Consider the following 13,599-nt stretch of genomic DNA (forward strand, 5'->3'; position numbering starts at 1 on the left):
AGCCTATAACGGCGGGTGCTGGCATTACAGCCGCCTCACAGAGCAGGGGTTTATACCGCCACCTAGTGGCCACGGAGAGATCATATCCCTCTGTTCACTGCTTAAGCAGAAAGTATGCTTTGCGTTTTACGCGTACGCTAGGAACAGCGTACAGTACGCGTGACGCAGAATTCGTCATCAACAGAGTACGCGCGTACTGTGTGCGCGCCGCCCGATTTTTCTATGCCGGCGTATGCGTACAGTCGTACGTATAGCCTTTCAAAGTATACTACATTTGACATGCACGCGTATTACGACAACTTGTACTACCCCTCCTGGCCTGCAAGAGTCAGTACAGAGCGGTAAAGCAGGTCGTTTGGTGAACACGAAGAACAATGCTCGGGCAATCTCTCGCCACGATTAGCAGCCATATACAAATCCTTATACTCTTTAAGGCTAGAATTATACATATGCGGGTACTTTCTAACCTGCACCCGTTTCCGTCTCTTTTGTTTATTCTTCAACTACCTTGAGAATCAGCGGCCCTGGCTCACTGTTGCCACCTTGTGGAACAACTAAATAGTTCAACATAATTAAATGCGCATGTCGGTTAGAAAAATCGAGCGGCTCGCGTACTCTGCTGACGAAATTTACGTCACGCGTATTGTACGCTGTTCCTAGTATGCGTAAAAAGTGAAGCATACTTTCTGCTTAACCGTGTGTACTTTGTACATTTAATTCTTTTGCACTATTTAGTTGTTCCACAAGGTGGCAACAGTGAGCCTTAGATTTGCAATATTGCCATGTATTGGAGATTTCCATCCATCCATTCATCCATCAATTTTCTCTGCCGCTTATCCTACACAGGGTCACAGGAGAGCCTGGAGCCTGTCCCAGGGGTCTCGGGGCATGAGGCAGGGGACACCCTGGACAGGGTGCCAGCTCATTACAGGGCACAATCGCACACACACTACAAACGAAATGCTAATCAGCCTACAACGCATGTCTTTGGACTGGGGGAGGAAACCGGAGTACCCAGAGGAAACCCCCAAAGCATGGGGAGAACACACAAACAGGTTAGAGAAGGGAATCTAACCCCAACCCTGGAGGTGCGAGGCAAACGTGCTACCCACTAAGCCACTGTGCCCCCGTAAAGGAGATTTCAATTTTTCATATATTTGCGTATGAGGAATTTAGAGCTAAGTGTGTGTATGTGGGAGAATGAGAGAGAGAGATTCATGACACACTTTCTGCTGCTGTGGTCAGTTCCCATGTGGATACCCAAAATATTTACACTTCCCAAAAACAGCAAAACAGATTATGCTCCAATTTCACTTTTGCTTCAGTAAATAATCTCACTTAGATACTGTAGACTTGTACTTAAGAATTGTTGTGTAATCATAAAAACTCTCCTGTGGTTATCACAGGACTCCTTTTCACACTATGCTCCTGGTGAACATTCTTTCAATACACCAGGACTGTACAGTTGTATAAGAGTAATGATTTATAATCCCATTACGCTGAGTCACCCAGAAGAGGGCAACTTCCCTTTTGAGTCAGGTTCCGCTCAAGGTTTTTTCTTTGAGTGGTCTCACAGAGTATTTCCTTGACACTGTCACCTCTGGCTTGCTCACTACGGATCTAAATCCACATCCAAATAGTTTGGGAAAACTGCTTTTTGACAATGTACTTGCATCCTTTTCACTTTATACCAGGTACAGGAATAACAAAGAGAGCTTTAAAATCTGTTTTAGTGTTAGGCCTTGATACAAACTTCTGAAATGACCTTATTTCTGTGTTCAAAAATGTTCCACACATTTTCAACTGCTTAGTAATCTAATGGCCAGAGCTTGAGACTGTACATGTGCACTGCACAAAACCTATCTATCTATCTATCTATCTATCTATCTATCTGTCTATCTGTCTGTCTGTCTGTCTGTCTGTCAGTCACGTTAACAATTTTGATTTGATCAAAATGCATTTCTAAATATATTTTAAATGTGTCAAATGTATTCAACTAAAGTACAGCTGCTCACCCTTGTACCTTTTCATGCAGGGCAACCCAAAGGGTATATACAGTACTTGCAATGTGTCCAAACCATGGCAAATTCTCTCTACTCATACAGAAAAGCATCTAGTCATGCCTGAATCTGTTTGCATAAAATTGCACGTGCTGAGATTCCTCCATCTGGTTGATTTTTCAATATAGTGTACATGTATCCGTCATTGTCCTACCTATTTCATATACATGCAACAAAAAAAGAAAGGTCCCTTTTTCAGGAGACTGTATTTTAAATCTAATTTTGTAAAAGCCAGATAAGCTTTACAGATCTTTATTGGAAAGGGTTTAAAACAATGTTTTTCATGCTTGTTCAATGAACCATAAACAATTATTGCACATGCTCCTGTGGAACAGTCCTTAAGACATGAACAGTTTACAGGCAATTAAGGTCACAGTTACAATAACTTAGGACACTAAAGAGACCTTTCTACTGACTCTGAAAAACACCAGAAGAAAGATGTCTAGGGTTCCTGCTCACTTGCGTGAACATCTCATAGGCCTGCTGCAGGGAGGCATGAGGACTGCGGATGTGGCCAGAGCAATAAACTGCAATGTCTATAATGTAAGACGCCTAAGAGAGAACACCTACAGGGAGACAGGAAGGACAGCTGATCATCCTTGCAGTGGAAAATTACATGTAACCATGTGTCCCCCCAGATGTAATCCAGAACTTGCAGATGCCTTGGTGGAAGAGTGGAGTAACATCTCACAGCAAGAACTGTTTGTTCAGGGACTCATTCCATTTCTGTTCCTCAAAAATCTGTGAAACTTCTTCCGTTTATGTCTCAGTTGTTGAATGTTTTTATCTTAATACAAATATTTACACATATTAAGAAATTTGCTGGAAATAAAAGCAGTTGAATGTGAGTGGATGTTTCTTTTTTTGCTTATCTTATATATAGCAGATAGAGCAGTTCACAAATGAAAGTTGTTACAATAATCTAATAATATATTACAATAATTATATTGTAATTATTATTATTCTATCTAGGCTACTTGTCCTACTGATCCATCAGGGTTTGTAGCCATTAGAGTCTCTGTCCATTTCTTGGAAAAGGTGTGGCATACAGTATATGCTGTCTTCAAAGTACAGACATGCATGGGAACTGCAATCCTGTGGGACCCCAACAAAAAGTCATCTGAGCGAGCAGTTTTTATCTCTCATGCAAGCAGGAGCTGCAGTCAAATTTGTAGTTTGTGGGACACAGAAATGCTACGTTCATTAATATGAGAGAGTATATGGCACTTCCAAAATGCTGATTGAAGCTTTTTTGTCAACTTTCATTTATTAATCTTTACTAACTGCTTTATTCTGGTACAGGGCGATGTAAATGATTATTTATTTTGTATTTTTTATATTTTGAGAATAGTATGAGTCCCAGTCCCACACACACATTTACTTTGAGGGGCATCTTAACATTTTGTTTACAGGTACCATGGTAGCTATCAAATTGCAGTCTAAGATGTTGACCTCATATGCAGCAATGTAGCAAGGCAACTATAGGACTCAGAGTAGATGGGGTTGTTTGAGGGGAAAGGGGAGAACTTCTTTTCATTAATGTGCATTTGTGAATGTGTGTGAATGGTGCCCTGCAATGGACTGGTAGCCAAATCAAGGTGAATTTTCACAGTGTACCCAATGTTCCTGGGATAGACTCTGCATCCACCATGGCTTTGACCAACATAAAGCTCTTACTGAACATGAATGAATGAATTCCGTGAATTCCCACCTCTTCGTGGACACGTAACTAACCCCTAAAAAGAAAAAAGACCCCAAAAAACCACCTTACTCTGGCTCTTACACCTTTACTCTGTGCACTTTGCTTCTTCTAGAAATCAATTAAAGATCTTGTATGCTTGCACTACTTGTATTGTTCTTCACTTGATATATCACTTTGCTTGTATTTCCTCCTTTGTAAGTCACTTTGGATAAAAGCGTCTGCTAAATGAATAAATGTAAATGTAAATGAATGGAAATTCTATCTCAGTGAATAGTGAATGGAATTAGCACTACAGAGAGAACAATATTAGTTCCACATTTTTAAATAAATATTAAAAGTATAATATGCCACCATGCTTTTAAACAAAGACCTAAAATGTGGTTGATTTGCTCTTTGCCATGCTTCCCAAAACAATTTTATTTTAGGACAGTGTCTATGTCCTGTTTATGTACTGGGTCAGAAAAATTATCTTCAGTGGGTGACTGTTTGTTCCTTTTCCTTTATATTGTTCCCTTTATATTGTAAGAAGCTGCATCTTAAGGTACAATTGGTCAAACTTTCTGTTTCTTTTTCCTTAGTACATCCAACCATTATATACTGAGGCTCTGATTCAGAACCTCAAGTAATCACGTATACGCCAACACATCCTATCAGATTTAATGTCTTGTAAGACTTATGTGGAGTTTAAATGAAATAAAGACCAACTGCAGTTTAGAAAACCACATAATGGAAAATACATGAAAGTTTTACTGCATGCACTGCTGATGTTCAAGAGCAACTATTGCTGCAATGTTAATACTGGATCACAATAAATGTTATTTAAGACTGTAGGTGTCCACTAGTGAGAGCTATAGTGAAACTGCAGATGCACTTCCTCCCACCCCACAGCAGAGGATGCCAAACATTTAAGTGAAGAATGAGTATCAAGACACAGAAGACAAAACAGATCCACAATGTCATTTCAGAAGCTTCACTCCACAAGACAGTCAGTAAGATGATATATTATAAGAAATCAATTCAAGCGACACCAGTTCAGCAACTAGAATAGCTTCAAAACTTAACACAGCACTAAAGGTTCAAAGGAACAAATCAACTGGTGGCTGTTATTGACTATTGGTGCTGGAGGTTTTACAATGACATCTGGAAACAACTCGCTTGGCATCTTAGTAATGGAAACTGGCATCATGGACCTTTTTCCAGCAGGAAACCATTTTGATTTGAGTGACAGTATGTAGGCTTGCACCTGAGCACAGTTTACTGGGGTGTGGAAGAGTGATGATTGAATGCTCACTCTCATCACCTTCACGTCGCACAAATTGAAATGAGATTGCTTTCTGAACCGATTGAAGGTATACGCTGTGATTTTAGAGCAACAAAGGGTCAACAGGCCACTGGATTTATTCTCAAGCTCAAGCTCTGCTTTTTGAATTCATAGACTAAATAGATGCAAGATGCATTAATAGAAAGTAACTTCTTGATATAGTACAATGGATTTAATTACCAATTTATTCAATGTAAAAGCAGTCATGCAATGACATGCAATAACATTTTTCATCTATTTATGCATCTTGAGGGAATTAGTTCATAATAATATACCAACAGAGTATGGCTTTTCTCTTACAGGGTTTTCCATGATTAAGTTAATAGAGAGGCACAAGCAGGGAGATACAGGGGATCTTTTTTCCTATTTTGGTGATCAGTTGAAATTCTATAATGATTTATGATTTATAATCCCACTACTCTGTGTCACCCAGAGAAGAATGAGTTCCCTTGTCAGTCTGGTACTTCACAAGGTTTCTTCCTCATGTAGTCTTTCCTTGACGCTGTTACCTCTGGCTTGCTGACTAAATCCTAAATCCACATCCAATTATTTATGATGATGTACTTGCATCTTTTTTTACTTTATACCAGGTACAGGAATAACAATGAGAGCTTTAAAATCTCTGTTTTAGTCTTAGGCCTTGATACAAACTTCTGAAATGCCCTTATTTCTGTGTGCAAAAATGTTGCACACATTACCACTGCTCAGTCATCTAATGGCCAGAGCTTGAGAATGCACATGTGATCTTCGGCTTGTCTGTGGCTGTTCGACAGTGAATGCCCATGTTGTTTAACGCCTCCGGAAGTTGAAGTAAAGCCAGGAGAATTTTACACACTAAGCTTTCCAGCACTCTGAGGTCCCATCCTGTGGGTTTGTGTGGCCAGCTGTTGTAACTCCTAGACATTTCCACTTTACAACAACATCACTTACAGTTGACCCGGGCAGCTGTAGCAGAGCGGAAATTTGATATACTGGGTTGTTGGAAAGGTGGCATCCTATGATGGTGCCATTTTGAAGTTCACTAAGCTCTCCAGAGCTTTCTTTTCTACTGCTGTTGTTTTTTTCTACAGAGATTACACAACTGAGTGCGCAATTTAACACCTGTGTCAGCAAAGGATGCATCTCGAATAGCCAAATCCACTCAGTTAGAAGGGGTGAAAAAATACATTTCAGTGACTCATTACTACACAGTTCTTAACAAAAGCACTGGGATAAATAATCTTTATTAGACATTTGTTTGGTCTAGCTGGTATTTGAATGGAGACTTTTGCATTTGCACAAACGTATATGAGCAATAATGTAGGAGTGTAGAAATTGGTAGACTGTATAATCAGAAGATAATCAGAGTTTCTTGAAATGTGTGTGTGTGTGTATATGTGTAAGTGAGAGAAAGGGGGGTGTAAACTGGCTGTGGTGCCTCCACACCACCCACTCGTGCCTATGTTGGGCAGAGGGATGAGGGATAAAAGATGCAGCTCTGTTCTTCTCTTCATTTCTTCATTCCAGCCGCCCACCTGCTTTCTCGTTTCGCTAAGTGGAAAAGCTTCTGTGATGAGTGTAGACACACATGCACACACATGCACACACACACAAACACACACACACACGCTTAGGGGCTATGAATGTTGAGGTAAAGGTTATGAGACACTGTAGGCACACAAAAGCAAGCAAACATGCACTAAAACAAGCTTAGTATGTGTTATAGATTACAGGATACGTCTGATTCCTATTGAAGGTCACATGCTCTCTTTAGTGTTATGGATGATTCTCTTTGGAGAACAGTATGCATTATACATGAGTACTACATGTATGACCCTAAAGCAATTGGACAAGTGTAAGCATCAATACTTTGAAGTATGTGATGCTGGTATTTGTTGAAAATCATTGCAGGGGTGCCATTTACTGCCCAGTAATTTTCCGGCCAAGAAAACGCTCAAGCAGAAGCTCATCTTCTACACACACATGAGACATGACTCATATTGCACATCTACACCACTATGAGAACCGAGAAGGTGAGACAGGCTAGGAGAAAGCTTAGCATGGATGGTAGCAATGAGTCTGTTTTGGGATATAGAGTTATAGTGGCACTGGTAATGCAGAGATTTCCATCAGCACTTTCACTCGAATGACTAGTGTCCTGTTCCCTAAAAAACAAGCTGACAGTAGAGAACAAGAGGAGGAAAAACACCATGTCTAACTGCAGGAGAAAACCACTAGCTGCACGGATGCTGAAATGAATTATCCACCCCTCTCTCTCTCTCTCTCTCTCTCTCTCTCTCTCACACACACACACACACACACACGCACACACATATCATTAGTAGCATCAGTGTAGATAGTGCAGCTGTGCATTGATCCTATTACGGATCGATCCTATTAAGTCCTATTAAGTCCGCAACACAAGACCACTCTTTCACTTACTGCGTCATACAAAGATAACTTTAATGCTGTCAAATTGTGAGCAGTTTTAATGTGGGATGATGGGTTCAAACTATGAGGACTGTGAAAAACTATAGCGTTCTCTGCTTCACTTTACCACTATGCATTTCTATATTTATACACAATCTCATCCTTGTTAAGCGCAGGCGTGCTTTGCTCCATAACTAGCTTGCTTGTTTGCTTGCTTTAACTCTAACATGGTCAAATAGAGCTAAAGCAACTTGGTGTGTAATCTCCTAAGTGAAATGAAAGTCAGGGTTGCCAGGTCCATGGCTTTCCAAATTGGGAACTTGATTTTTGATTTTTTTTTTTGTTTGTTTCTGCTGTGGTTATTATGTTGATTTATTGCAATTACTATAGTTTTCAAAAAATTACATTATTTATATAGTTTATATATATATATAGTTTTTCATGGAAACAGTTATGAAGAAGTTATGATTTAATCATGAAATGGTGTATCAGTTGAAATAAAATGTAACTAAGGAAAATGTATATGGAATAAAAATACAAAAGGGTTGGGGTTCGATTTCCACCTCTGCCCTGTGTGCGTGGAGTTTGCATGTTCTCCCTGTGCCTTGGGGGTTTCCTCCCCCGTTGTAGGGGGATTGGCATTTTGAAATCGTCTGTGGTGTGTGAATGTGTGGGCGATTGTGACCTGTGATGGGCTGGCCCCCCAACCAGGGTGTCTCCCGCCTCGTGCCCTAAATCCCCTGGGATGGGCTCCAGGCTCCCCACGGCCCTGTGTATAATAAACAGTACAGAAAACGGATGGATGGAAGAATGTATAAATGTGCTTGGTGTGTGTAAGGGAATGTGTCTACACATTCTTATATATGTCATTAGTTTAAGGAAATGTATGTAATACAAGACAGTGGGTACAATTATATATACATATTTGTTTGTCTTTTTTTTATATATATGAAAAGATGGCATCCCATCACATTCTTCCTCAAGTTAAGCTCTAAGGAAATCAAGTAGAGCAAAGATTACAGAAAAAATCTAATGTAACTTTTAATTCCTTTAAATAATAATAATAATAATAATAATAATAATAATAATAATTATTATTATTATTATTATTATTATTATATTTATTTATTTAGTGTGCAAAAAATGGATTTGAAGAATAGGAATTTTTAAGCTCACCTATGGCTGTGCTAAATATCTCCTGCCAGTACTGTGAGGTGTACTGACCACTGTCACTGGCAAATACTGCACATGGCCAACAAATTCCCCAGGCTCAGTGCAATGCTCTAATAACAGTCAGGCATGATGGGTTGGGCCCATATGGAAAGCAGTGCGAGCAAAATATCATTCTTGACTTTGTCTGCTGCGGTCTGCAAATTGAATAAAGCCGTAGCGCATTCTTCAGCAACATTATTCAACACTGCACATTAAGCCATATAAAAAAAGATTCCCACTAAGAGGCTAAACTTCCTGTGCTGTTCTGTGCACTCTCAGAGTAACAATGTGTTTTCTAAATGTTATCCCATGGATGCTGTCCATATCTGCTCCCATATGCTGTCTCTGACAAACCTCTGCAAATCTTGATTGTTAATATAGAGGCTGTTTGTGTTTCTAAACATCTTTTCTGCTTTAAATGCCTCTCCATCTTCTGCCACTTGCATGTTTTCACACCTCTCTTATCTCTTGTCCTCTACCTCTTTCATTCTCTGAAGCTGTGTAACTCGTTCCTTCGGTGTCTCTCTCTCTCTCTGCAGTGTTGCTGTTATAGCTCTGTGTGCAGCTGAGCAGAAACCTAGTGGGAATAAACTGCATGGAACAGCACGCATATCAGACCTGTCCTGTGAATCCACAAACAACTGGATAGCATTACTATTTAATGATAATATTAAGATTTCATACTGATTGACCTCACACACATACACACAAATCCACAAAGACAACGAAGGGAGATATTTCAGACCAAGCCCATGAGCACAGCACTCAGATTCTAACATAGACACACTCACACACACCTACATGGACACACAGGTAAACTATGACTCAGTTTATTACTAAAACATGAATGCAGACTCCAGACTGCAAGTTCTCCCGAGATCTCACCCAGCATCTCCCGGCTTCCCACGCATGAGAGAACATCCGACTGCTGCTATCGCTACCTTATGTAAGGCTTTCGTTGAAAGCAACTCTCTCAATGCAGGAGGACGGGAGGGATAGAGCGACCAGAGACTGACAGCCTCAACTCAATCTCATATTAGAAATACTGCAGAGGATGTGCTACATAACAATTTTTGAATTCATTTGTTCATTTTCAGTAAGGGCTTTATCCTGGCCAGGGTCATGGTGGATCCTAGGTCTATCTCAGCAACACTGGGAGCAATGCGGGAATACAACCTGGACAGGATGCCAGCTAATTGCAGGGCAATGGGTATGCACAAATTCACACTTGGGGCAATTTAGTGTAGCCAAATTCACCTACCTGTATGATTTTAGAAAGTGGGATGAAACCAGAGAACCCAGAGGAAATCCACATGGACACAGGAAGAATTATGCAAAACCATACAGACAGTAACCTAAGCTCAGGTTTGAACTGGGGACCCTGGAGCTGTGACCATTCTGCTACTTAACGAATGCATATATATCAACTATAACGAAGTTAATATAATGTAACACATAGGCTATCAATATCAGTACCATTCTCAAAATTCACACACTGGCTAATGCATTTATTTTATTTGTTGTGGTTTGAATCCCGCATCGGCCCTGTTTGCCTGGAGTTTGCATGTTCTCCCCGTGCTTTGTGGGGTTTCCTCCGGGTACCCCAGTTTCCTCCCCAGTCCAAAGACATGCTTTGTAGGCTGATTGGCATTTTCAAATTGTCTGTAGTGTGCGATTGTGTCCTGCTATGAGTTGGCACCACGTCCAGGGTGTACCCCACTTTATACCTCGAGTCCCCTGGGATAGGCTCCAGGCTCTCTCCAACCCTGTGTAGGATAAGCGGTATGGAAAATGGATAGTTGGACTTTTTATTTTTTTCTGTTTTCATGTTCCTTGGTTGTCTACACAATCTGCACTAAACTCAGTTTCTCCTGTTCAGTCTCAGATTGTGCATCTTCATCACACTACAAACAGAAAACACAAAGTGAAAATGCCTGCAGTAACCCCCTGTGTGAACACATCAGCACATGTTTACCGGTCACTGCATCAATGTGACATGATTAGTTTTAACATATGAAACAATGCAGAAGCTTCCCTGAACAAATCAAGCAATGGACTAAAGACAGCCTTCTGTGGCACAGTCAGATATGTGAAAATATACCCAGATGCACTACTCTAAAAGTTTGGGGTAAAAAAATTATACTGCACTGAGACAGCAAATTCAAGTGTTGTTTTTACTGGGGGGGGATGAGAGAGATGGGAAAAGGTATTTTTGGTGTAGGCTGACGTGTTTATGCAAGCCTATAACAATTTTGTGTCCTGACCTCATATTTTAAGCTTGCATAAATATTGTGACAGTTGGTTGAACCCTGGTTTTAACTGTTCAATGCATTGACTGAAAACACACCACAGCACTGACCAAGTATTTTCTAAATGAAAGGGTTGGAACAAACAGAAACCACTGTTGTGTTTAGATGTTGGGACATAATCAGGTTCAACTCAGAAAAGGCAGTGGTTGAAAGCTGTGATGTTCTGAAGGCTGCTAACTTTGTCAGTGCAAATAACCGAAAAGCGACACTATAACTTGGCAAGAAAAAGGAAACAAAAGTGTTCCATTTCATGTTTAAGGTTAAGTGGGATAGGCATAAACATTTTATAAAATGATTGGAATTGATATGTGGTAAAAACAAAAATAATGCTGAGAATTTATAATATCTACCACATCATATAATGCACACTATATGACCAAAAGTTTGTGGACACTTGACAACAAATCACATGTGATTTGTTGACCGTCCCATTCAGATTTAGTCCCATTTTACTGTTATAATTGCTTGCTTCACTCATCTGGGAAGACTTTCCACTAGATCTTGAAGCATGACTGTGGGGAATTGTGCTCATTCAACAACAAGAGCATTAGTGAGGACAGGCACTGATATTGGGTATACCATCATGCACCTCTGTACATGAACACAGTTATTAATAATGAAAATAAACATGGCCGCAATAATGTCACCAGTGAACACGACAATGTTAATTATTCTCAGTAGCTCGCATCATACTTCTGTCAAGAAGACCCATAACTCACAAATAAGCCAACCACAGAAGTTCATGATTTTTTTCCCTTTTTTGGCAATGCATTCTTGCTTCTGATTTACTTACTTTTATTATTCATGGGTGCATCTCTGTAGATAGTGTACACTTTAACATGCTGTAGTTTAACTAGAATTTGAAGTGACATGTTCTCTGACCCTTAACCAGCAGGCATCATTTCTGTCCTGTCAGTACAATTTATATTTATGGTACATACAAGCACTCACACAAACAACTTGGACAAGAATACTGTAGCTAAAACCCTGTACTGACCATGAGGCTAGATAGCAAATCTGTCCAATATAGAATAATTCATTATCTAATTCCAAAATCACAGTATTTACAGTTGTCAGCTATGATTTAATGATTTAGACTATTCATTCATTCATTCGTTCATCTTCTGTAATTAATTTATGCTGGTCATGGTCATAGTGGATCTGGATCCTATCCCAGGAACACTGAGCATGTGAATACACCTATGATGGGGCACAATCACACACTCATTCACACCTAGGAGGAAGTGGCACTGTTTTGAGGTGGGAGGATACTGGAGAACCTCGAGGAAACCAACACAGACATGGGGAGAACATGCTAAACGCCACACAGCTAGTAACATAAGCTCAGGTTTGAACCAAACCAGCAGTACTTTCTGCTGCTTCACCATGCCACCACTTAGAGGACTTGCTGTTTGACATTTCGGTTGACCAATAGACATTTAAGGTGTCTTTATTTAAGACTTTAAGACTAAGTAGTTTCCAAAACCTACTTCTAGATTTTGATTCAATAGATGATCTTCATTTAGCATGTAAATCTTTGTTTAATACTTTTGGTAAAAATATAATTCCATAAACAAGTTGACGTCAATCAGTCCCTCCAGGGTTTTGTGGTTGCAGTAATTAACGCAAAATCAAGCAAAACTCTGCAATATTTGGAGGAGGCTGAAATTTTTCAGGATTACCACAAATTTTCTGCAGATTTGGGCTAAGATGTATCATTTGACGTCATCACAATGTGCATTCAGCCAAAACCCTGTTCGAGTAATGTGTTGCACAATGTACAGCCAAAAGGTCAAACATCACTGCGAAAGACCATGCAAAACAATTTTGTGCCATTTCTTCAATTCATGTAGTTTTACACAAGAGAAGCAGAAAAACTCTGAACGTTGCATAGCAAATTTTGAAAATGACAAATTTTCAGCAAATCAAGCATTTGTGGGCGCAACAGTCACAAAAAAACTACAGACTGGTCAATGGGGTTGACGGTCCTGGAGTTCTACTTGTCTCTGCCTTCATCGCCAACAAGTCCTTCTTGTTACTAATTTGTATGCCTCACATACCCTTAAAATAAACTTCAAACATGAAGGAAGTTATTACAGAAAAAAACGATTTCAGACATTTGACCTTGCCATAACCTTGACCCTGTTTGGGTCAATTCCAAATTCTGGTTACGATGATCATTTCATATAAAAGCTACAAACAGTCAACCGCTTGTTCATGAAATACCATGCTAACGAGAATCTTGGATAGGCATACAATCCAAAAACCCAGCGGAGGCATAAAAAGACAATGACGTTAAAACAAACTTCAAATAGCTGTGGCAAGGTATCATCAGTGGCTTACAGACTTGGTCTTTGACCTACACCTGCTTTTTTTTCCAATACAAAGGACATATAATATACCCAAACAAATGTAAATGTCCTGTGTGTGAGTAATAATCCATGGGACCATACTCAAAGCACACACTCATTTACAGCCATGACACTACACGAGTTCACACATTCAAATCTATTAACACTAGTGTCTCAGAAGAGGAAACTAGGGGGGGGGGGGGGGGTGCGCAAAGCAGCCAGAACAGAAGAACAA

Source organism: Ictalurus furcatus, chromosome 6 (genome assembly GCF_023375685.1).
Source record: "Ictalurus furcatus strain D&B chromosome 6, Billie_1.0, whole genome shotgun sequence".
NCBI lineage: Eukaryota > Metazoa > Chordata > Actinopteri > Siluriformes > Ictaluridae > Ictalurus > Ictalurus furcatus.